A 25,591-nucleotide genomic window follows, 5' to 3' on the forward strand; every position below is an offset into this window, starting at 1 on the left:
GATGGGGGATACAGTGATGGGGGATACAGTGATGGGGGTACAGTGATGGGGCTGTGATTAATGGCCACGGTCAGACGAGTTACGGTGAAGAATAAAAGGTTTGTTTTCGGAGAGATGTTGTTCAAAATAGAGGAAGTGTGTGTGTGTGTGTGTGTGTGTGTGTGTGTGTGTGTGTGTGTGTGTGTGTGTGTGTGTGTGTGTGTGTGTGAGAGAGAGAGAGAGAGAGAGAGAGAGAGAGAGGGAGGAAACATTACTAACAGCGATAAATATGACTAGGAATAACAATGGGAAGAGGGGAAAGGGAGAAGTATAAGCTACTGGAGGAGAGAGAGAGAGAGAGAGAGAGAGAGAGAGAGACTTTCTCCCTTTCCCCATACATCCCTTCCCTATTCACGTCACCTTGTTCATTATCACTGGTCGTCCTTGCTAAAATGTGCGTGTGTGTGTGTGTGTGTGTGTGTGTGTGTGTGTGTGTGTGTGTGTGTGTGTGTGTGTGTGTGTGTGAGTTGAAAATTACGTTTGGCATTTTCGTGTAAATTTTTCTCCTACAGTCTTTTCTTTTTTTAAGTACTGGAACCTTTCTTCGCTTTCTATGTCTGTTTATTTGTCCAAATGTAAGGACGAGAGTTCATTTGCCTTCTAAGTTACTTTCCCTACAGTTCTCGCATGTGTGAGTTACGTTTTATATTTACTGTATCATCTTTTGTACGGTTCCCCTCCCTCTCTCTCTCTCTCTCTCTCTCTCTCCATCCTCATTTTCCCTCTCGATCTCGTCTTCCACTCTCCAGTCTCCTTTTCCCTCCCTTTCCTCTCACACCTCACTCACTCTCCTTACTCCAGCCCTTCGCTTCACATCTTTTCTCTCTTCCTTTCTCTCTTTCCTCCAGTCTTTTTCCCTCCCCTTCCTCCTGTTCTTTCCTTCCTCTCATATCTTAGCTCCCATCCTGTTTTCCTTCCTTCATCACTGTCTCTCGCACTTTCAGTAACCTCTTCACCCCTTTATCTCACTTTCTTTCCTCCTTTCCTTTCTCTTTTCACATCTCTCCCCATTCATTTTCATCACACTCCTTGTTTACATTCAAACGTCCTTCTCCCCTTTCCCACATTCTCCCTCCCATCTTCGAGCCACCTACAGTACCTTTCTTTCATTGAACATTTCACCTGCCATTATTCTCTCTCCTTACTCCAGTACGTCCTGTGTTCTCTCCCCTTTTTTCTTTCGTCCCATCCTCTCTTTCCTTCTGTTTTTTCCTCTCTCCTTCGTACATTCTCCCTTTCCATCCACCTGTTTCTCATTGTTCTTCACAGTCCTCACAATCTCTGCTTAATTTCAAAACTTATTCTCGTCCTTTTCTCTTCCTCCCTCTCTACTCTCCCCTCTTTATTACCTTCATTTTAACTTTTTCATCTTCCTCATTCTTCAGAGAAATTATCAATATGCCGGGATTCGAACCCGGGACTCTCAGGTGAGAGCCTGGCTCTCACCTGAGAGTCCCTGGTTCGATTCTCGGCATATTGGTAATTTCTCTGATGATTTCTCCTGTGTAAAAAATACAGGTTCTCTCTTCATTCCTCATTCTTATTTATTTTCATCACATTCTCTCCCTGCCTTCTTTACCTCCGTTCACCCTCTGCCTTTCTTCTTCCTTCTCCCCTCACTTCCTGCTCCCCTCCAATCTTTCCACCTCTCATTCTTCTTCTCCCTTCTCACCAAACCCTCTCCCTACTTCGATAACCTCTTCGGCCTTCCCTTTCACCGCTGTCTCTTTCCCCATTCTTCCCCTCTCCATGACTCTCACTTGTCCCCAAGCCATCTCTCTCTCTCTCTCTCTCTCTCTCTCTCTCTCTCTCTCTCTCTCTCTTTTCCTCCTCCTCCTCCTCCTCCAATTATTTCTCCCCATATGCAGCGTTCATTCCGTGCCATTAACTCAAACGCAAGCAGATTACGTTTTCAGCCGAGCCATTAATTTTGGAGAACGTGCTCAGCTTAATAACACATACTCTATCTCGCCATTTCAGTAAATCGTCTGTGAATTGTCAAGGAGCAAGGGTGGAGCCAGTATAAAATCCCTTTATTACGATGTCCCCCCTACGCTGAAAAAGATTAATGTTGTCTAATTGTGACAAGAATAAAAACACCAAGGACATCTTTGGATTGACGAGGGTGGCAGGCTACACAAGGTTACTTTTGAAACGAATGCTACCTCTTCTAGTTATTACCTCTTTCATGCTTTAGTAAGAAATGCTATATCAACAAAGCTATATATATTATCCGGTATGGAGCTACAATACATTATGGTTGGTGTTCCTTCACAACCCAAAATTAGTCCACGAATAACCATCTCATATTTGACCTAAGTTTCGTTACACATCATTTACCTAGCCACTTTACCACGCAAATTCTATCATTACTTGAAGGGACTATAAAATTGAAGGAAACATTACAGTAAAGAAGTTAAGTGATATTCTTTCTAACCCCATCACAACTAAAATCACAGATCCATCATCATCATCATCATCGTAATCATCATCATCATCATCATCAGCAGCAGCAGCAGCAGCCTGAGACAATCCACGGTAGCCTGACAGAGAACGTCCATACCTCTCGAGGGTAGATGGGAAATTATGTTAGGCTACCTTTTTCTCAACATCCAAATAAGTAACTATAGAAGACGTGCAGTTTGTTCCTGAGCATTTAGAGAAAATAAGGAAACTGCACATTCAATGCTGCAATATGTATGTCGATTTCGCTTAAATATATGTGCTCACTTTCCCCTATTTCTGATAACTTATAGTTTTGGGTGGGGGGCTGACCCACCAACAATCAAGGAGGGAGGACACGCTGCCCAGTCGACGTATTAATGATGAGAGACCATTGTACAACTTTGTACTAATATCTGTCTTCCTTCCACTGTTTCTGAAAAATTTCAATAATGTGGGAGGGTTGACCCCCCCCCCAAAGAAAATAATCATGATTGGAAAAGTGTATATAATGGAAAACCTTCGGGGTAACCACACTGACCTACGTGGTATGTTTCATTCAAATCTATGAAACAGCTTAGGAGGAGTTAAAGCACACACACACACACATGTCCATATTATAATAATACAACTCACAGATAGATAGATAGATAGATAGATAGATAGAAGCACCAAGCCAGGGTGTGAGATAGGAAGTGTGTCAGCGAGAATCAACCAAAAGGAAATTAGCTTGCAAATCTTAAGTGAAGGAATGCTAGAAGTGCACCGGAAACAGTACATACACACAGACATACAGAGTTCTAGAAGCTTCCACGACAGTATAGCCCACATGACACGACCCCTGCTAAACGAGAATGTAGGAATCAGAGATCAGAAAGGGGCTAGCCATAGAACCGACAGGTAGTGGAGGAAGGAAATAAGAAGAGGGGTCTGATGACACTTAGTAAATTACGTCCCTGTGTACTACATACGCTGCTCAACTTAGACTTTCTTTGAAGATAATAAATCAAGATCAACTCCCTGTATACATCTTTAACTCCTCCTGCTCTTCGATTAGCACAATAACTTTAACCGAAACTCAAGACTTACATATTACAAGACCAAAGAGTCACATACAATAAATGGTGGCAGTAACGATCAGCTCTACATCTACGAACCATCATTTCTACAATCAATGTAACATAGTCGAACATATAGTAGCAACGACAAGTTACGAGTGAGGATCAACAAGCTCTACAATTAACTACAAATAACATGTCTACAAGACAACTCTATAATCTTCATCACGCAACTTCAGGTATAAGCAAGAAGAATAAAAAACAAAACAAGTAAATGAAAAGCAAGAACAAAGCAACAAGCACTAGATCCCCAATGCTCTCTCCTACCGCCCCCCTACCTCCACCGCTGACGCAGGTTTACAGAGGTCAAGACGACACGGCAAATACCAGAGCCACATTTATAATGCATCTTACTCACCTTTCCTCATTCAGGTTACTCATCGCTACTCATTTACTCACCACAGCTACTAGTGTGGGAAGCCAACATCACCATGTGTATCTGCTGAGACGATGTCACCATGTGTGTTTGTTGAGACGACGCCATGTCAATCAACGTGTGACTGACACCAGGCACTTCTCAAGCACTGTTTGTTACTCATCCTTAATCACATAGCTCCTACTCATACTCATTTATTTCGAACAGTAGTGAGTGGGAATTCGACGTTCTATGGTGAGGTTCGCCTATGACTACAGCTCCACTACAATCAACATTGAAATCATCAGTCCATGGAATTTCCGGAGTAATATCGTTCATCAACACAGTGCTACAATTATCGAGAGGGAGATTTTCCATCAACTCTGAATTAATCTTCCGAGATCGACATCTGCTGTCAACACGCCTCTCCGAGTGACATCATCTGTATCAAATGGGTGTAATTATACTTACTCATTTCTTCTCAGTGCTTTAAATTAGGTACAATCACCTCCTTTACTTATTTTTATATATACACATATACACTCACTATCATTCATTACAACCCATTTACTCATCTATTTAGTTAGGACAAACAAAAGACGTATATCATAACACCATACCTTAGCAACACGAAATCTTTTTAGCTGAGTGATATGACAGGAATATTTTCACGTCCACCTGTGTTAGTAACAGATGATACACAGTTAGCGCCCACTGCAGATACACAATTAGGAGAGCACCAGGGCAACACACCCACCCTACAAAATTCACTGCTAACTAAAGACAAAGAAACAAATACCTCAATTCTAGATGATAATGATGATGATTGCCAAACCCCCTCTGAGGTAGCGAGTGAGGACTTTGTCTCTGCCATGCATACCTATGAAAATATACTTAACAGAGTTCATCGTTCAAGGAAAACCTATTCCACTATTCCCCCAAACAAAGATAAACAAGTCCAATTTACATTAACAAAGCAACCAGTGAAAATGAATAACGCAACCAATACCACAGATCAAACATCCCCACCTCATGTTTACGTTTATCATGAGGATAAAACTGCCCCAATATTCTCTGGCACAGAAAAAGATCGTATTGATGTTATTTCATTGACCAATCAGTGCGAACAGATCTTCGTAAAAAGGCACATAACAGATGAACATGAGAAAACTGCTATTTTTTCCCCCTGGATGAATCGGGAAAGGTGCCTGGCAGGAGACTTGCTTAAGTCTGATAAGCTTCTCAGAGCTAAGACAAATTATGAGTTTAAAACTGATTTCTTGAAGAAATTTCCTGGAGGTATAAACATTTTGCCAGGTATAATCCCAGAATTACACAAGATTGTAGATCTTGTAAAGGAGCGCAGTACAAATCATGTACTCAGGGAAATAACTACTGATGTCTCCACCATCAAAAGAACATTATTAGCTACCTTAGAAAACTCAAACTGGATAACAGGAGATGGAAAGATGTCCCCAGACCTTGTCGTAAACATCATTGGTCATGTAGCTGCCTCGTGTAAATTACCTGATAGGACCCTCAAGATCGCCAAGACGATCGCGTACACCCTAGGTATGTGCTTACTAGACTTAATGAATGAGGTAAAGATGCAGTGTAGCAAAGCAGGGATGGTTGAACCACAATCACATTCTAGTAGAATGAGATTGCCTGAGACAATATCAGCTGTGAAAACAGCTACGACTACCCAAACACAGAACAAAATCGATTGCGACCCGAAAGCAGACAGAACAAACAACCAAACGCGTCGAGGCAATGATCTCAAATGCCAGGCCACAGGCAGTCTCATAAATTTCCACGCAGTTCGAGCAGATCTCGCGCCACAGAAACCACTAAATATGGGAAGTCATCTCGCAGATCACAATCAGGAGATAGGTTCATTCTATGTTATTATTGTGCAAAACCAGGACACACAAAGAATGAATGATTTATCAAAACAAAAGAAGACAAACAAAAGGCACAAGGATTTGACCCATACTCTTGGCATCACTAGTGCCAAGGGCATTGGACCAGTAATTGCAAGACAGTAGAGAAATTTGGTTCCATTTTCAAATCAGGGGAAGGCCAAGTCCCGACAAAAAACGAACAAACATAAAGAAAAGCAAGTCTAAAATTCACATAGGAGGCATGTTGGGAAGTGAGTGTATCTTGATACCAGATGTATGTGAGGATCAAAACGTTTCCATATTTTTAAACACAGGCTCTCCAGTGAACTTAATAACACAAGAAGAAATAGATAGAATTTTTAGAAATAAGAAGAAAGCAACTTTTCTGGAAGAATCTGATTTAGACTTATATATGATAGATGGTAAACAAATTGCAGTAAATGGTATGATACGGTTAAACATCAGCTTCACAGAAACTTCAAGACCAATCTCTGCATTTTTGTATATCATTGAAAACTTAGCAACTAAAGCTCATATGTTACTGGGCTTAAGATGCATGAGAACAGAGAAAATAACTTTACTCCCACAAATGAATGGAATAGACTTTGATAATGAATTCACAGAGGAAATACCATCAGAGTCCTCACCGATTAGTAAAACAGAACCAAAAAGAATTGATAATATTAAAAGCTTAAACAAACATACACAAACAGATGAGCGTATAGATCCACTGACATGACCCCCCCCCCCAGCCTCCAGGACTAGAAACCCAGGTAATGGTACAGTGTGATCAGTTTTTCCCGCCCATCTCACCAATGATTTAATTATACCACCTAACTCCTATATGAAAGTTACCATAAAGAGCAAACTACAGAATAGTACTGTTCTTGTCTTAGAAGAATTATTTAAAGTAAAAGGATTGTCAGTAGAAAACGCATTATATCAGATGAACGACGATGGGCAAACTTAGATATTCCTAATTAATCATATGAACGGGGAAGTACAGTTGAAAAGGAGGACTTGTATAGTTATTATTGAAAAATGTCCCACCCCCGTGATGGAAATAGTTTTAGCTGGAGTGACAAGTGAAATAAAATCTTCGGAAAGAGAAAGCATAAAAATAATTCACTCAGGTGAATTTGATGAAGAAAATGATTTGTTAACCCTGTTGGAAAAACATAGGGACACCGTAGCATTACCCGGAGAAAAATTAGGGTGTACTAACCTGATTAATCACAAGATTAACGTGCACCCAGATACATCACCAATTTTCGTACCTGCCTATCGAATCCCACAATCTCAGCGTACACTCGCAAACCAGTATGTCGACGAAATGTTAAAACTTGGAATTATTGAGCCATCAGTCTCCCCGTGGATTGCCCCATTATTCTTCGTGCCCTAACGAAATGGAGAAAAGCGTGCGGCAGTAGATTACCGTAAACTAAACAATCACACAATCCCAGACCGATTTCCCATGCCATTGCTGAGCGACATCCTACAGGATATTGGACCAGAAAATATTGTATTTTCCACGATCGATTTGCTCAGTGGATACTATCAAATACCAGTACATCAGGAGTCACATAAATACACTGCCTTTTCCACTAATACTGGATATTATCAGTATAGGAGAATGCCAGTACGACTGAAGACAGCCCCAGGCACATTCCAGCCTCTTATGAATTACGTATTGTCCGGAATTTTAGGACAAGGAATAATTGTTTATCTTGATATTATCATCGCAATGAAAGATATCCCAGAACATCTCCAGAAATTAGACCTACTCTTACAAAAGCTTGGTGATGCTGGTTTAAAAATTAAGCTTTCTTAATGCAAACTTTGCTTTAAGGAAATAAAATTCTTAGGCTACAGATTAAGTGCTAAAGGTATTCACACCACCGATGACAACATACAGGCAGTGAGAGACTTCCCTGAACCCACTACGACTGACGAAGTTAGACAATTTTTAGGTCTAGCAGGGTATTATAGGTCATTCATACAATAATTCTCTCATATAGCCTTTCCTCTATTCCAACTACTCAAAAAAGATGCTATATTCCAATGGGGAGAAGAACAAAAACAAGCATTTAACAAATAAAAAAATAAACTTTCAAATGCGCCTTGTTTGGCATATCCGGATTTCACGAAACCATTTATTATTTATACAGATGTGTCAGTTAAAGGAATAGGGGCTGTACTGATGCAAGAAGATAAAAGAGGACAGAATCAACCAATTGCATTTGCCAGCAGACAAATAAAAGGTTCAGAGAGAAATTATTGCACTACAGACGTTGAGGCACTTGCAGTGGTTTTTGCATTACAAAAGTTTCGAGATTTGGTATATGGTTATAAAACACACTATTCACTGACCATACACCGCTAGTGGGTATGTTTAAAGAAAAACTCTCAGGGAGGAGAGCAAGATGGAAATGTACAGTCGAAAACTACAATCTCCATATTCATTATATACAAGGCGAAATGAATCTAGTAGCTGATGCATTATCTAGGAACCCAAAGACAATTCATGTCGCGGCATTACATCTCAAAGGAGACTTCCCAAACCACGATGAAATCGTTAAAGCACAAAGACTTGATCCAACATGGTCAAAAGTTATTTACAAGTTAGAAAGTGGAGATGACATACAATTACCCAAACTACATGTACCACTGGAACAATTCACAATAATCAATAATGCCTTATGCAGGATCAACCCAGGACAACCAAAACGCCGAAGAAATAATAAACAATTGGTTGTACCTCATGACATGATACCTCAGGTATTACGAACGATACACGATAGCCCACATGCAGGACATCCTCGGAAGGATAGGACATTCAAACAAGCCCAGTTGTTATATTACTGGCCATCATTGCGAAAAGATATAAACAATCATATAGGCAGATACGAATCATGTGCAAAACACAAAGGATACCCAATCACACTTGCACCTATGGGTAATTACCCTGTGCCACATCAACCATGGGACGTTGTCGCTGTTGATTTATTCAAGATGCCATTATCATACAATAATAACCAATACCTATTTGTAGCAATGGATCATTTTTCCCGTTATGTAATTTTAGCTCCAATTAAAGATAAAACAGCAGAGATAGTAGCAAAGGCAGTAATAGCTAATGTAATATGTCGCTTTACTACCCCGAAGGTACTAATAAGTGATAATGGAGGAGAATTTAATTCTGATATCTTACAAGAAATATGTAAACAATACAATATCAAAAAGATTAACGTTTTAGCCTATCACCCAGCATCCAATGGGTTAGTAGAGAGAAAAAACAAAAAAGTATTAGATGTACTATGACACATTCTCAATGAAAATTATGCAAGCTGGGATGATTGGATTCCCAGAGTAGAAGCCTCAACTAATGGATCTATAAATAAATCTGTAGGTGACACACCACATTTCATTATATATGGGACAGATAAAAAACTACCATATGAGATTCTAGAAGGTCAAAATCTACCCATATACAACTACGATGATTAAACTCCGTTTACGTGAATTCCAGAACATACATAAAAAAGTCAAAAAACAATTAACGATGTCCAAGGAAGAAATGACGGAAGTATTTAATAAAAAGGCAAAAGAATCTCCTATCATTTTAGGAGACATTGTCTATGGTACCATGCATACGACAGACAATAAATTATCCCCGAAAACTGAGGGCCCAAACAGAGTAATTAACATAAAAACAAAGTTTTAATTAGGTCCCTGTCAAGTGGCGAAGAGAAACAAGTTCATATCGATCATTTAAAACTGTCCAATAATTATACAACCTCGGATACCACCGAACAACCGAACATAACTCATGAAACCAATCAAGAAAACAACAATAATACAAAGAAATAAATTAAGGTCATATACCAAACAATCAAACATAGGTGCAACTGTTCCAAAAAAAATCTACAGTACATCGTTTACATGATTTAAATATCGATTAAAACTCCTTCTATAAATGAAATAACAAACAAGTTATTGCTCTCCTTTAGTCAACCGTAACGCACATCATCACTATCATCGACCACAACATGACCATATTAAAAAATTAATAGATTTTTTTTTTTTTTTGTCGGTAGGTAATGATAAAGGGACTTATGCTATGGATTCTCCTCTACATAGCAAGAGGATAAGCTCACATAGAACCCCAACACATAGTACGACAAGGATGCCTCATAGCTCCAACGGCCACGACGTCCATCGTAAAAGATGTCATGAGTACTGAAATCAGTTTGGATTACTTATACAAATTAACTTCTTATCTAGAAAACATCGCGAGACCAATGAGGAACCGGGACTTCATGATAGGAGGTTATGTTTCACAAGCACATAACACAAAGGAAGTGGTTGAAATAGTGAAGTTAGCGAAATGGAAGATAGAACAGGTGAAGTCAACTATGCTCATCATGATCCAAGATCTCCCATCTCATGGAACGGAGGTACTGAGCGCCACGAACAACATTACACATACTCGCCAAAAGCGCGGTTTGTTCAACCTGGGTGGCGCATTTCTTGGGAACATCTTTGGTTTAGCTACAGAGAAAGAAGTTTAAGAAATAAACAAATTTAATAAAGTAGCTCAGGTACTAACATACCAAGATAAATCATCGCCGGACATATCTCAGCAATGAAGACAATCGTGAAAAATCTGAAAAAGGCGGAAAACATAGCTCTCCAAAGTGTAGATAAAATAAATGCTATGGAAGGGAATGTAACACTTTTCAAAAACTTCTCCATCATCACGGAACACATTGACACAATTCTACTCCAATTAGAGAACACTAGAGTTCGTTACAGGGCACTTATGCAAGGAATTTCGAATGCCGGTAATGGCAAGAGCACAACTGACTTACTTTCAGTTCATGAGCTACGTCAGATAATTAGTCAAAGCATCCATAAACATAAATTGAAGCCTTTGTATCGCAGTAGGGATTTCCTGCAATATTATCCATATTTAGAAGCAACACTAACACCAACATCAGTAGTAGTTCATGTACCATTCATAACTGACGACTTGTTCAGAGTATACCAAATACACCCCTTCCCTTCTAAGAATAATAACACTTTGGTCATCATCAACATCAACACAGACACCGAACTCATCATGATCTCCAAGAGACGTAACACTGTCACTTTCGCCAGCGAATCAACGATTAAATGAAAGTGCCGTACATTCTTACATGCTGTTCACCTTTGTCCTGCATACATTTTCAAGTTTCAGCCTACTAAAACAGTCCCTTGTGAAATGGCTGTCATAAGAAATCACGACATTAATAATCACTGCAACGTCACTTTTGCTCCAGATAAGCTTATACACCGTCAACGCATCGGACACTCACAGTTTTTTTTTATTTCATTCATAACACATCAGTTTACATAGTCTGTCCAGATATACCACCAACTCATATTCAGCATCAGGATTATACATAGCACCAGACTAATGTGCAGTAGTTACACCATCCATGTCCACTTTATCCACCATCAGTCACTATGCCATCCCCAATCATACACACAAACATTTCCACCCACTGCCTGATATGGACTTAAACATGAGCTCAAGTATTAAGTTGACTTCACCTAAGTTTGAAACTATGCAGCTGATCAATGAAACAATGAAGCCCCGGGAAGATTTGAGTTTCAGTATGTTCAACCCATATTATGTGTATAGCCCAGCACCTACTGTCTTTATAATCTTCTGTATTGTATTTGCAGTAGTGCTGTTCGCAATACTCAGAATGCATGCAAGAATTGCAAACGTGGAGACAGTATTTAGTGGAAGTAAAGTGCGAATTTAAGTAAACCCCCCTGAATGAACTGTACATATTTTGTATATAGTATTAATATTACAAAAAAAAAAAAAAAAATGAATGACACATGATATAGAAGTATACCACTATCATTATCTCTATATGATATATTATAGCTCTTACCATAATCTTAACTTTTTTTTTTTTTTTTTTTTTTGCATACAGTGTATGCATATGACTATTATACATACACATCTTACAATATGTCATACAGTAACCAATTTAACCATATTGTATTTGTTCAATTATGCATACAACTTGTTTAAAATGTAATATTACTGGATCATTGCAGTATTAACATGAATATTATATCTATTGTTACATAGCCTATGATTTCATCATCCTTTGTGTAATTTTAACGCACAGTATGCTGCATGTTTGATCACGAGCGTGTTCTTCCTCAGTCCCCCCCTTCTACCGTTATAGTAGAGTAAGCCGTCCTTTCTGTTGTTCAGTGCGGGATTTTCATCTCTTTGTCCCCATGGCTTCATTTGCGCGTCCTTCTTACAAGTTGTATCAAGCTCTGCTGGCCCCTATATAATGAGCTCAGTCTCTGCATCATTGCCACTTAGATCTGCTCCTCATTTTGTTCACATCTCTGTCCTCCCCTGTACAGTTATTATTATTGTGAATTTCTCAGGAAGTCTCCAACCATCTAGCAGCTGTGTGATTTGAGTATAAGTGTTATTGCATTTTGTTCTTGTACTGTATAGCATAAGGTTAATTCTTAGGCCTGGAAAGTTTTTGTAAATTGTGTAGAATTCATTTTGTCAGCCAGTGGTAATAATAGTTTGTATCTGTAATTATTTATCTTGCATTAACTGAGCATTACCCAGTGTTTTTCATTTCATCAGGGCTGACTTAGATAAATTTACTCATGCTAATTTCGTGTTAATAGAGGCTATTGCAGTTAACCATATATTTAACCTGTTTTTGCAATTACATTATCCTTATGAGTCCTGAATGTTCTGTTGTTAGTTTGAGCATTAAACTTTAACTTGTAATTTTACCTAACTCTTTTGTTTTGAACCTGGAACTTTACGGGACAGTAGTGACTCTTGGTATTCTCACTTAAAGTGTACATTATCTTTCTCTGTTCCGTAACATAAATTTGGCGACCTCATATCAGGATATTCAGGATATTTTCATAAGGATATTGCTTGATATTTTGTGACTGTGATTTATTCATGATGTCTACTATTTCTACACTTGATGAAGCCAAAGATTTTTTGTCAAATGTGCAAACAGTGTGTGATATAGAAAACAGAACAAAGAATGAACTTAAGCTCGTTGCTCAACAATTGGGAATTGCTGTTCGCTCTCATCATTCTAAAGATCAAATTGTTGACATGATTAATGAAAGCTTGTTTAATGTAACTCCTCCAAATGAGCAAACGCAGATTGAATTAGCTAAGTTACAGCTAGCCCTGCAGGAGGCTCGTGTGAAGGAAGCTGAATTTCAAGCACGTGCTAAGGAGGCTGATGTTAAGGAGGCAAATGCTCGTATTCAAGAGGCACAGGTACAGGCTCAGGCACAAATTGAACTTGCTAGGATTCAGGCAGACCATGAGTATCGCATGAAACAAGGTGGAACTGGATCATCTAGCTCTGATGATTTTGATGTGGCTAAAAATGTTAAACTTGTCCCTCCTTTTAATGAATCTGATTTAACTAAGTATTTTCAGTTGTTTGAGAGGGTAGCTACAGGTTTTAATTGGCCCAAGGAGTATTGGCCGGTACTCCTTCAAACTGTTCTCACCGGTAAAGCTCAAGTAACTTATGCATCTTTGCCTCAGGATCAATCTGATAATTATGATGTAGTTAAGAGCTTGATTCTTAAGGCCTATGAGCTTGTTCCTGAAGCCTATAGAGTAAAATTTAGGACAACTTACAAGCAAGATAAGCAATCCCATGTTGAGTATGCAAAAATCAAAGAAGATCTGTTAGAGCAGTGGTTAAATTCTAAGAATGTGGATTCTGATTTTGGTATATTTAAGCAGATGATTTTGCTGGAGGACTTCAAGAGGTGTATTTATAAAGATGTAAGCCTATATCTTGATGAGAAAAGAATAGATAATTTGTCTGATGCTGCAGTTTTAGCTGATGAATATGTTCTCACTCACAAGAGATATTCTAAAGAAAAAGGGAAAGCTGAGAGTAAGTACGTTGCCTCTACTCAGAGTACAGGTGACAGGAAAGAGAATAAAGGAGATGTTTCTCAGGAAGTAAATACCAGCTTCACCTCTAGATTTCAGAAAAGTAAATGTACTTATTGTAGTAAGCTTGGTCATACTACGGAGAAATGTTTCAGGAGACAGCGTGATGTGAACAAAAAGGAGTCGTTAAATACTCAGTCAATTGGTCTAGTGTCCACGCTTGAGAGTTCCCAGAATTCTTTAACTGAGTTAACTGAACCTGCTTTGAGGGGTAACTTAAATTCTCATGATGGAGCTCCTCTTTTGAGCAGTAACGTGGGTGACACTCTCAAGAGTTCATGTGCAAATTTCCTGTCTGATGGTTTTGTCAGTCCTCTGGACAGTAATGACAGGAAATCAGTTAAAATATATCGTGACACAGGTGCTTGCCAATCCCTTATGCTGACCAGTGTTCTAGGCTCTAATGTTAATTCTTCTGATGAAACTGTAATCTTACAAGGTGTAGGGAATAATTACTTCTCTGTCCCTCTGTGTAGAGTGAATTTAGAGTCTGGTTTTGTTAATGGTTCCGTTATGGTTGGGTTGGTTGAGACACTCCCAATGTCAGGTGTAACTTTCTTACTTGGAAATGATATTGGTGGAAGTCAAGTGTGTCCAGCTCCTCAGTTGTCTAGTGAGCCAGTGGCTGGGACCCAGGATTGTGATGTCCCTGATGTGTTCCCTGCATGTGCTGTCACTAGGGCTAAGTCTAAAGTTACTGGTGATTTAGAGGATAATAATGATGATGATGTTATCCTAGCTGACACTTTTCTTGCTAATTTGGACCACTCACCAGATGAGGCAGTACCCCGTAGTGTTGATAATTTGTCTCGTCAAGAGGGTTGAGTTGCAGGTTGCTGACCCTGAGTTGAAAGGTCTAGCTAACTCTGCTTACAGTGAAGAAGAGTCAGCCGGTGCTTCTACTTGTTATTATGTAAAGTCAGGAGTACTTATGAGGAAGTGGAGACCCCCAACAGCATCAGCCGACTGTGAATGGGAGGTTGTACATCAAGTTGTCATCCCTCGTGTTTGTAGGCAGGATATCATTAGAGTGGCTCATGATTCCAGTTTGGCAGGACACCTTGGAGTGAGAAAGACTGTGGCACGCATTTTGAAACACTTCTACTGGCCAGGTATCTTCAGGGATGTTTCCTGGTATTGTAAGTCTTGTCACACCTGTCAAGTTGCGGGGAAGTGTAATCAGACCGAAAAGGTTGCACCTATAGTTCCCATTCCTCCTTTTGAGGCGCCATTCACCCGTGTGTTGGTCGATATTGTGGGCCCTTTTCCTAAGACTTCTTCAGGATTTTCTTATGTGTTGACCCTGATTGATATGGCTACTCGTTATCCTGAAGCCATTCCACTTAGAAATATCTCAGCAAAGAACGTGGTTAAGGAAATGCTAGGGTTCTTCACAAAGTTTGGTCTGCCCAAGGAGGTACAGTCAGACCGGGGAAGTAATTTCATGTCAAACGTTTTCAAGCAGTCTCTGAAAGAGTTGGGCATCACCCAGATCACGTCCTCAGCTTACCATCCCCAGACTCAAGGAGCGTTGGAGAGATATCATCAAACACTCAAATCGATGCTCAAGAAATACTGTTTGGAACATCAGAAAGACTGGGATAAAGGTCTTCCATTCGTTGTGTTTGCCGCAAGAGAATCTCCAAATGAATCGCTGGGCTTCTCACCTTTTGAACTACTGTTTGGCCATGAAGTAAGAGGACCCCTTAACCCCTACACCGCGGGCTTGTTTACCAATTACTTGCGTGTGCCGCGGGGTTATTTGGGCTCCGACAGACTCTCAAAAAATATTTGCCAAAAATCAGTTATTAGTCCTAGAATAATAAAGTTACATATGCTTATGGCACATACCTTCAGCTTTCTCCTGGAATGATTGTTAAGCCTTCGTCGGTTACCGTAGGACTTGTGGAGACCTCTGAAGTAGGGTAACGAAGTCTCCACTTTACACTTCCCGACAACCCGTAATATGATTACCACAGCCAGATACAAACACTATAAACACTATTCTACAATTTTCAAGTAGTTTGGGATCCATACTAAAAAAAAAAAACACTGTGAAAGCAATGGAAATTACGAGCGCGTCTGATCGTCGCACTGGCACTAGTTCGCTCAAGGTAGTCTGTCATTTATTATTCATAAAACCCCTCACACTTTATATTTCTATTACTATATAACACTTATATATATCTACAGTCTTTATCCATAAGTTTCCTTCAGTAGTATTAGTTTATTGTCACTGTAGGGATTCAATTTCTTTCAGTAAAATACGTAGCATTCACTTTCTCGTCATGTATACTGGCATTGAGAGTGAATGTCACTTTCATCTTCACTCTCATAACTCATAGCATTCAGACATGCTAGAGTGAAACTTTCACTTTCATTACTCCTAGGGTATATACTCGTATTCTTATAATACTACTCATTTACATTTCTATTTACGTTCTCTATTTTATTTACGTTATTTACATTTCTATTTTATTTACAGTGTTATGCACTGTCACTTGAAATAACTTATAAAACTATTTTCCATTGTTCACGTATATTTACATTCATTACTTTCACTTGCTGTTTACACATTATTTACACATTATTTACAATTCCACTTGCACTGTTTTACTCAATAGAAAGATCGTAATCACTCTTTTATCAATTGTCAGCCCTTTACCTCTTTCCACACGAGGTTTAGTAGGGGTAAAGGTCACAGAGCCATTTGCATGGGGGTGAAAAAGTCCATGAAGTCAGCAAGATGAAACATACGTCCTCTCACTTCGGAAGATGAGACTACAGTGATAACGCAGGGGCCAGGCCAGCTAGCCTAGAGGCCTGCTTTAGGGGTTATTCAGAGTTACCAATATTACTTCTTGAAACAGCTAAGTCTAGCACTGATATGATTGGCAGGAAATCTAGACAATACATTATAAATTTGGTAGTTCCAGGTGAATGTAAATATCATTTAGGGTTCTCCCTTCCCTCCTTACATGTATATTTATTACGAAAATAGATTAGAGGCCTACTTAGGAGATATATAATCAGAGCTACCAATGTTAAATCTTGAAACAGCTTTGTGTAGCACTGATATGATTGGCAGGAAATCTAGACAATACATTATAAATTAGGTAGTTCCAGGTGAATGTAAATATCACTTAGGCTCCTCCCTTCTCTCCTTACATGTATATTTATTACGAAAATAGATTATACGGCATATTTCAAGGGGAAAAAAACAGCGAAAATTAGCGAACGAGTGCACGTGAGGTGTTGTCAGGTGATAATTAGCCAATTCCAGGTGTATGGCACTCTCACTTACCTGATTTCTTTCTTGTATATATTATTTGGTATAAGAATACGACATAGGGCTTATTTCAATGGATGAAATCAGTGAAAAATTCCAGGGAAGATTTACTTAGCGTAGCATGGCCGGGCAGGCGAGAGGATAGGGTAATGGAGGGGGGGTAGGGACGGAAGTCAAGAACGGGGAGAAATGGCTAAATTGTCAACAATGGATGGGAGTACAGATGAGATTAGGAGTGCTGACTAGTGTTGGACATTGTCAGTACTGATAGATGATACAAGCCCCCACTTGAAAGCCCGGGTGAATTCAAAATAACACAGAATCACAAAAGCGACGCCCCGCGGTATGATCCCTTGCTCCCAAGCGTCACGAAAGTGACGCCCCGCGGTTAAGGGGTTAAGCTACTCAAGGAATACTGGCTGTCGGAGGAAGATGACGTCAACCTGCTGGAGTATGTGATGAAGTTCAAAGAACGGCTGTCCACTGCTTTACAGCTGGCGAGAGAGAATTTAGGAGCTGCTCAGGAGAAGATGAAGACTTGGTATGATAAGAAGTCCAGGTTACGCCACTTTCAGCCAGGAGATCAGGTTTTGATACTGCTACCAGTTCATGGGCAACCTCTTCAAGCCAAGTTTAGTGGTCCTTATTTCGTGGAGAAGAAACTCAGTGATGTCAACTATGTCATCGCCACACCAGATCGTATAAAGAACAAGCAACTATGTCACATCAACATGCTAAAGTTATATCACAGGCGGGACGAAAATAATCCAGTCTGCACTGTAGCTGTTCCACCCGAGTCTGCAAGTGAAGCTCTCCCATGCAGCATGAGCCTGAGTGATAGTTTGGGGAAGAATCCTGATATCATGAATGATCTCCAGACTAAGCTTTCTCATCTACCTCCCGAGGAAAGGCAGGAGTTTTCGGCATTACTGCAGGAGTACCCGCAAGTGTTCCGTGCCACTCCAGGAAGAACTACTGTGTTGATGCATGATGTCGATGTTGGAGATGCAAAGCCAATTAAACTGCCTCCTTACCGTGTGAACCCAGTGAAAGTTCCTCTCATCGAGAAGGAGCTTGGCTACCTGTTGGACCACAAGATGGTTGAGCCCTGTCAGAGCGAGTGGAGTTCTCCTGTCACTCTAGTCCCTAAGCCAGGTGGGTCACAGCGGCTTTGCATTGACTACAGACGTGTTAATCAGATAACCAAAACAGACACTTACCCTCTCCCTCGCGTGGAAGATTGCATAGACAAGATCGGAAAGGCTAGGTACGTAAGTAAGTTTGATTTGTTAAAGGGATACTGGCAAGTACCTATGACTGAACGTGCTAGGGAGATCTCATGTTTTGTAACACTAGGAAAGACTTTTGCATGTTCTGTAATGCCATATGGTATGAAGAATGCACCAGCCACATTTCAGAAGCTCATGAATGTTGTAACAGAGGGTTTGGCAGGGTGTGTTGTTTATATTGATGATGTATTAATCTTCAGTGACAACTGGAAAGATCACCTATGCCATGTCAGTAAATTTCTTGAGCGTTTGGTTCATGCTAATCTTGTAGCTAATTTATCAAAGTGTGAGTTTGGTCAAGCTAAAGTTCAGTACCTTGGGTACGTAATTGGTGATGGACATGTTGCACCACCAGCAGCTAAGGTTCAGGTTATAAGTGATCTTCCCAGACCTAAAAGTAGGAAAGAGCTACAAAGATTTTTGGGAATGGTAGGTTATTACAGGAGATTTGTTCTTAACTTTTCTATTCTTGTATCACCACTTACAGACCTACTGAAAAAGGGAGTTAAATTTGTCTGGACCGATAACTGTGAATCCTCTTTCAACAAACTTAAAGCTATTCTATTAAGTCAGCCAGTGCTCGCTACTCCAAATTTTGCTAAGCCTTTTAAGATGGCTGTTGATGCAAGTGATACAGGAGCTGGGGCTGTTTTGCTGCAAGAGGATGATCAGGGTATTGAACATCCTGTACCTTATTACAGTAAGAAGTTCACTCCACCTCAAAAGAACTACTCAACTATTGAGAAAGAGCTTTTGGCCTTGATTTTGGGTTTACAGCATTTTGCATTTTATTTGTGTTCTGGTTTTGACCCCATAGTCATTTATACCGATCATAACCCACTGAAATTCCTTAGTAAGTTTAAAGATAAAAATCAGAGATTGACAAGATGGAGTCTACTTCTTCAGGAGTATTCATTAGACATACAACATGTCAAGGGGAAAGAAAATGTTATTGCAGATTGTTTATCTAGACTTTAGACAGATTGTTTTAGAGTAATAAGAAATTTCCTTTGTAAATTTCTTTTTCTTTGTGGGGAGGTGTTACATAGCCTATGATTTCATCATCCTTTGTGTAATTTTAACGCACAGTATGCTGCATGTTTGATCACGAGCGTGTTCTTCCTCAGTCCCCCCCTTCTACCGTTATAGTAGAGTAAGCCGTCCTTTCTGTTGTTCAGTGCGGGATTTTCATCTCTTTGTCCCCATGGCTTCATTTGCGCGTCCTTCTTACAAGTTGTATCAAGCTCTGCTGGCCCCTATATAATGAGCTCAGTCTCTGCATCATTGCCACTTAGATCTGCTCCTCATTTTGTTCACATCTCTGTCCTCCCCTGTACAGTTATTATTATTGTGAATTTCTCAGGAAGTCTCCAACCATCTAGCAGCTGTGTGATTTGAGTATAAATGTTATTGCATTTTGTTCTTGTACTGTATAGCATAAGGTTAATTCTTAGGCCTGGAAAGTTTTTGTAAATTGTGTAGAATTCATTTTGTCAGCCAGTGGTAATAATAGTTTGTATCTGTAATTATTTATCTTGCATTAACTGACCATTACCCAGTGTTTTTCATTTCATCAGGGCTGACTTAGATAAATTTACTCATGCTAATTTCGTGTTAATAGAGGCTATTGCAGTTAACCATATATTTAACCTGTTTTTGCCATTACATTATCCTTATGAGTCCTGAATGTTTTGTTGTTAGTTTGAGCATTAAACTTTAACTTGTAATTTTACCTTACTCTTTTGTTTTGAACCTGGAACTTTACGGGTCGGTAGTGACTCTTGGTATTCTCACTTAATGTGCACATTATCTTTCTCTGTTCCGTAACACTATGCAATATTATAATCAATGTTATGTATTAATAGATTGGCATTTGTCAATGATGATTGCTGTTGGAGGATCGCCAGCTGGCGTGACTGAGAGATGTCAGGACTCCATATTATAATAATACAACTCCTAGATAGATAGATAGATAGATAGATAGAAGCACCAAGCCAGGGTGTGAGATGGGAAGTGTGTCAGCGAGAATCAACCAAAAGGAATTTAGCTTGCAACTCTTAAGTGAAGGACTGCTAGAAGTGCACCGGAAGCTGTACATACACACAGACATACAGAGTTCTAGAAGCTTCCACGTATAGCCCACGCGACACGATCCCTGCTAAACGAGAATGTAGGAATCAGAGATCAGAAAGGGGCTACCCATAGAACCGACAGGTAATGGAGAGGGGAAATAAGAAGAGGGGTCTGATGACACTTAGTAAATTACATCCCTGTGTACTACATACTCTGCTCAACTTAGACTTTCTTTGAAGATGATAATTCAAGATCAACTCCCTGTATTCATCTTTAACTCCTCCTGCTCTTCGATTAGCACAATAACTTTAACCAAAACTCAAGACTTACATATTACAAGACCAGTCACATACAATACACACACACACACACACACACACACACACACACACACACACACACACACACACACACACACACACAGGCTAAATCTCTTGCAATGGTATAGCAGGAGATGTTGAGAATGATACTACCTTGCTTAACAGGACTGATAAATGAATTTGTAAATAATTAAGATTATGTTAAAAGCTGTGACCACAAAATGCTTTACCAGAATGCCAGTCAAGTGACGTCGGCGACCCTGGAGCGCCATCTGTCCCTTTCCTCCACCATCCTGACCAAGTCCGCCACTCTCCATCCTCCACCAATATAAACCAAGAGACTGTCCATAAACATCATTATCTGCCTTCTCCTAGTTCTTGTTCCCTCCACTATTCCCAGCAAACAGTTGCTCTCAAGCCCTTAGCTCATCTGGCCAACAAACTTCAACTGCCTCCTTCTTACACATTTCATAATCTCTCGTCACATTCCTGTCCTTCTTAGTACTTCTTCATTTGTCACTCGAGCTATGCAAGGGTTCTGAACATTCTTCGCATAAAGCACATTTCCACAGCTTCTATCCTTTTCTTCATGTTCTTCTTTATACTGCATGTCTCGCATCCATACATCAAAGTTGACCATATAAAACATTTTTACATCCTTAATATCTCTATGCTTATACTAATATTGATTAAATCGTCGTTACTTTTCCAAAAGTTGCTTTTGCCGTTGCATTTTCTTTCCCCTTTTCACAGCCTGCATTCTCTGATATTAGACTCCCAAAGTATTTATAACTTTCCACTTGTTTTATTTGTCTCCCTCGTACGTTCATTATTCTCATCCTCTCTCTTCCCTTCGTTATTCCTATGACCTCAGTCTTCTTAGTATTTATCTTCAAACCTCTTCTCTCGCATGGCTTGCAGCTCTTCTACCAGTCTCTGCAACTTTTCCTCAGAATCCGCCAACAAAACCATGTCATCTGCATAACGAATATTATTCTTCCTCCAGTGCTTCTTCCGGCCATGTCCTCCAGATCATCCGAACACTTCTGCTCATACAAGGAAAATAAATCTGGAGACAGGACACACCCCTGCCTCACTCCTCTCCGAATATCAACCCAGTCTGTCTTCTCATCTCCTATTTTGACCGCTGCCCTATGATTCATATAGAAATTTGTTATCAGTCTTATATCTTTACCATCCACTACCATCTCCTATAATATATTTACTATTTCTTCATACCTCACTGTGTCAGATGCTTTCAAAATCAACAAATCTCTCTCTCTCTCACACACACACACATATATATATATATATATATATATATATATATATATATATATATATATATATATATATATATAATCATCATCATCAGCCATTGAGGTCCACTGCAGGACCGGCCTATCCCTACCGAAGCAGGGACGATACAGCCAATGTATCTCTACCTAGTGGCTTAGGCTGTCTGGTAGAGACTGTATGTAGGGTGAGAAGTGCCTGTAAGTGTAATTGTAGTGTTGTAGTGGCTTTGGATGTGTGTGTAGTCTGTGAACCAAATGTAATCGGCCCGCCTTAAGCCGATTGGGTGCAAGCATACTAGTATGCGACACTGGTTCAACCATAGCACCCCTTATGTCCGCCAAAGTAGCAAGTAGCTCATTGAACGATTCCCAAAGTTATTACAACTCTGGCGGGAGGCGAACCCTCGTCCACAAGCGTGCGAAAAGCACACTCTACCACTGAGGCTCCATATATATATATATATATATATATATATATATATATATATATATATATATATATATATATATATATATATATATATATTTCCACTCTCTTTTTGTAATAATTCTCAAGGGAAAGAATGCATCAGTGGTCCGTTTACCCTTTCTGAATCCACATTGCTTTTTCGCCACATTACTGTCTACCTTTTCTCTAATTTTATTTCGGATCACTCTGAGAACAATTTTTCTCATCTGACTCATAATACTTATCGTACTATGTTGTTCACTCTCCGCTGTCCCTATTTTCTTTGGAATTGTTGCAAATACCTACTCCTTCATCACTTCTGGAATATAGCAAATGTCATATATCATATTCAGCAATTCTGTTTTTTTCTGCATTGCAGGGTCACCAGCTGCCTCCATCATTTCAACCGATGCATCATCTTCTCCCACAACCTTTTCCCTGCTCATCTCTTTGATTGCTTCCTCTACTTCCTTCAAAATTGGCGATCCCTCCAGTTCACCCACCATTTCCAATCTGTCACCTCTTGTGTCAGTATACAGCTCCATTATATATTTTTCTCATCCTTTCAAAATTTCCGATGTTTCCATCAATACATTTTCTTGTTTGGTCTTGATTACTGAACTTCTTGTTGGCCTCCTCCTTCCGGTTATATCCCTTATCTTCTTGTACATCTGGCGGGAATTTACCCTCTCAAGCTGTATCTCCCTTCCAGAGTCTTCTGTCTTCCATCAACTTCATAGTTCTTCTGTCATCCACCTCTGCTTCGCTCCCCTCTGCTTCTCCAGCATCACCACTTTCACCGCCCCCAGCAATGCTCGTTGCAAGCTTCTCCAGTCCTCCTCCACCCCAACAACAAGATCAGCTTCATATACCAAAACTTCATAACTGTTTCTCATGTCGATTTCAAAAGTGGATCTGACTTCCTCTCTCTGTAGCAAACTCCAGTCTCTTCTTGATTTTCGTTGGCTCTTGTTTCCCCTTTTTAACCTCACCTTCAGCTCGGCAACCATCGGAACATGGTCACATCCCTGCACACAGTCCGCACCAGGGTAAGTTCTGCGTTGTGTCACTGCGCTTCTGATTCTTTTATCGATTGTTATGTAATAAAACTTGTTTTTTTGCTCGTCCACCAGGACTTTTCCGTGTCCATCAATGTCTCGGATGTTGCCGAAAAGTACAAGTTCAAGAATAATTGTTCTTCTGCACAGCACCATTCCTCCCACATATCACCTCCCTCATTCTGCTCGCCGAGGCCGAATGGTACCATCACTTCAATCTGTCTTCCTGCTCTCATTTCATTGTCCATTTTACCCATAATGATTGCAATCTCATGTTTTTACATTGTCTCACAGTTTGTCTCACCATCTCATAAAACTCATCCTCTTCCTCCAGATAATTTCCTTTAGGTGCATACACTTGAATAATGTTCATGTTGATTGACCCCACCACCAGCTACACCATCACTATTCTATCTGACATTGCCCGATATCCTATCATACTTCTTGCCATCTTGGGAGTCATCATCACTCCCACTCCTCGCTGATGTGCCTCTCCTCCACTGTATATGAATTTCACCTCCTCATCTGTCCAGACACCACACCTGCCCATCTCACCTCGCTCACTCCCACAGTATCCAGCCTCAGCCTTCTCATCACTAGCTTTAAATTATCATATTTGCCTGCCTGGCAGAGTATGTTTACATTCCACGCAGCGATTCTCATTTTATCTTTAGTGCGAACAGTCTCTTGGTTACAGACGGGTGTTACCTGTCGCACATAATCATCCTGACTGGACGAGGCAGCATCTACCATCGCATAGCTCCCATTAACATCGTTACGTTAGCTCTTACTTCTTTCCGCTCAATGGTTTTTCTTGGGTTGATATGTGGTGAGGGCCCCACACCTCTTCCACAGTTTGGTCCGTGGCCTCTTATTCAACATATTCGATGCGGCCCTACTGAGAACATCCTCTATAGGGGTTCCCACAGCCAGCCAGGAGACGCACGTGGTAGTAGTTTTCTCTCCCCCAGGCAAAATACTAGCATGATGTTTTATTCTATGGATTCGGCTAAACTTAATTCTTTCATGATCCTCAGACGATTACAAGCGAAAAAAAAAAAAGATTGATTTCAGACATGAAACAATGGTAAAATGCAGCTAAATTTTATTCACAGTTAAGATAATAACAGTACACTGTGAACATACTGGTAAGAATGAGTAAATAAAAATTAACTTTAGTGCTATACAGATAACTGTAAGCAAGTAGGCCTACTGCCGACTGAATTAAACAATGGCACGACTCCTACAGTTACGGCGTAGATCTTCATTCCAGTAATATAAAAACTTAATGAAGCCTACTATGACTACTCAGGAAAAATAATTAATTACAGAGGCTTAGTAGATGTTAATGCTAAGTAACCCTTTGAATCAGATATTTTTTAATTCCTCCTACCCCCATACGATTTTCTTGAAGACTTTTCAGATTAATGGGGTCAGGGATTACTATAACCCCTTCAGTAGGCTACCAGCATTGAATAAATAAGTGAACAAATTCGTCTTGAGGCAAAGCGTAATCATAATCAATTGGTAAAAGCACTCCTGCCTTTTATTTTGTCTCAGTTAAATTGGAAGACATATCTGACAAACTCCACGTCTTTTAGTGCAATGGCCCGTAGGTAGAGTTCTAATAAGTCCAAAAAATAGGAACCCTAGTGAGTCTCAGATCAAATGACCAGAATCAGGTGCCCGTGTCCAACTTTTCGTTCGTCTTGAAAACAGTTTGAAGGCATGTTGCTGCTGCCTGAGGTGATGACAAGATCACTCCAGTGACATGTTGTGTGATCTATTATTACTTTCACCAGAAAATTAATTCAGCTTTGGAGAGGCTTTCAGAACACTGTGGATAAAACCTTCATTACTCGCTTCAGTTCCAGAGGTATGTCATAAGTTGAATAAAATCGTCTGATGGCAGTTGGA

Source organism: Coenobita brevimanus, chromosome 77 (genome assembly GCF_032717465.1).
Source record: "Coenobita brevimanus isolate Jiangsu-jjx chromosome 77, ASM3271746v2, whole genome shotgun sequence".
In the NCBI taxonomy this organism is placed as follows: Eukaryota; Metazoa; Arthropoda; class Malacostraca; order Decapoda; family Coenobitidae; genus Coenobita; species Coenobita brevimanus.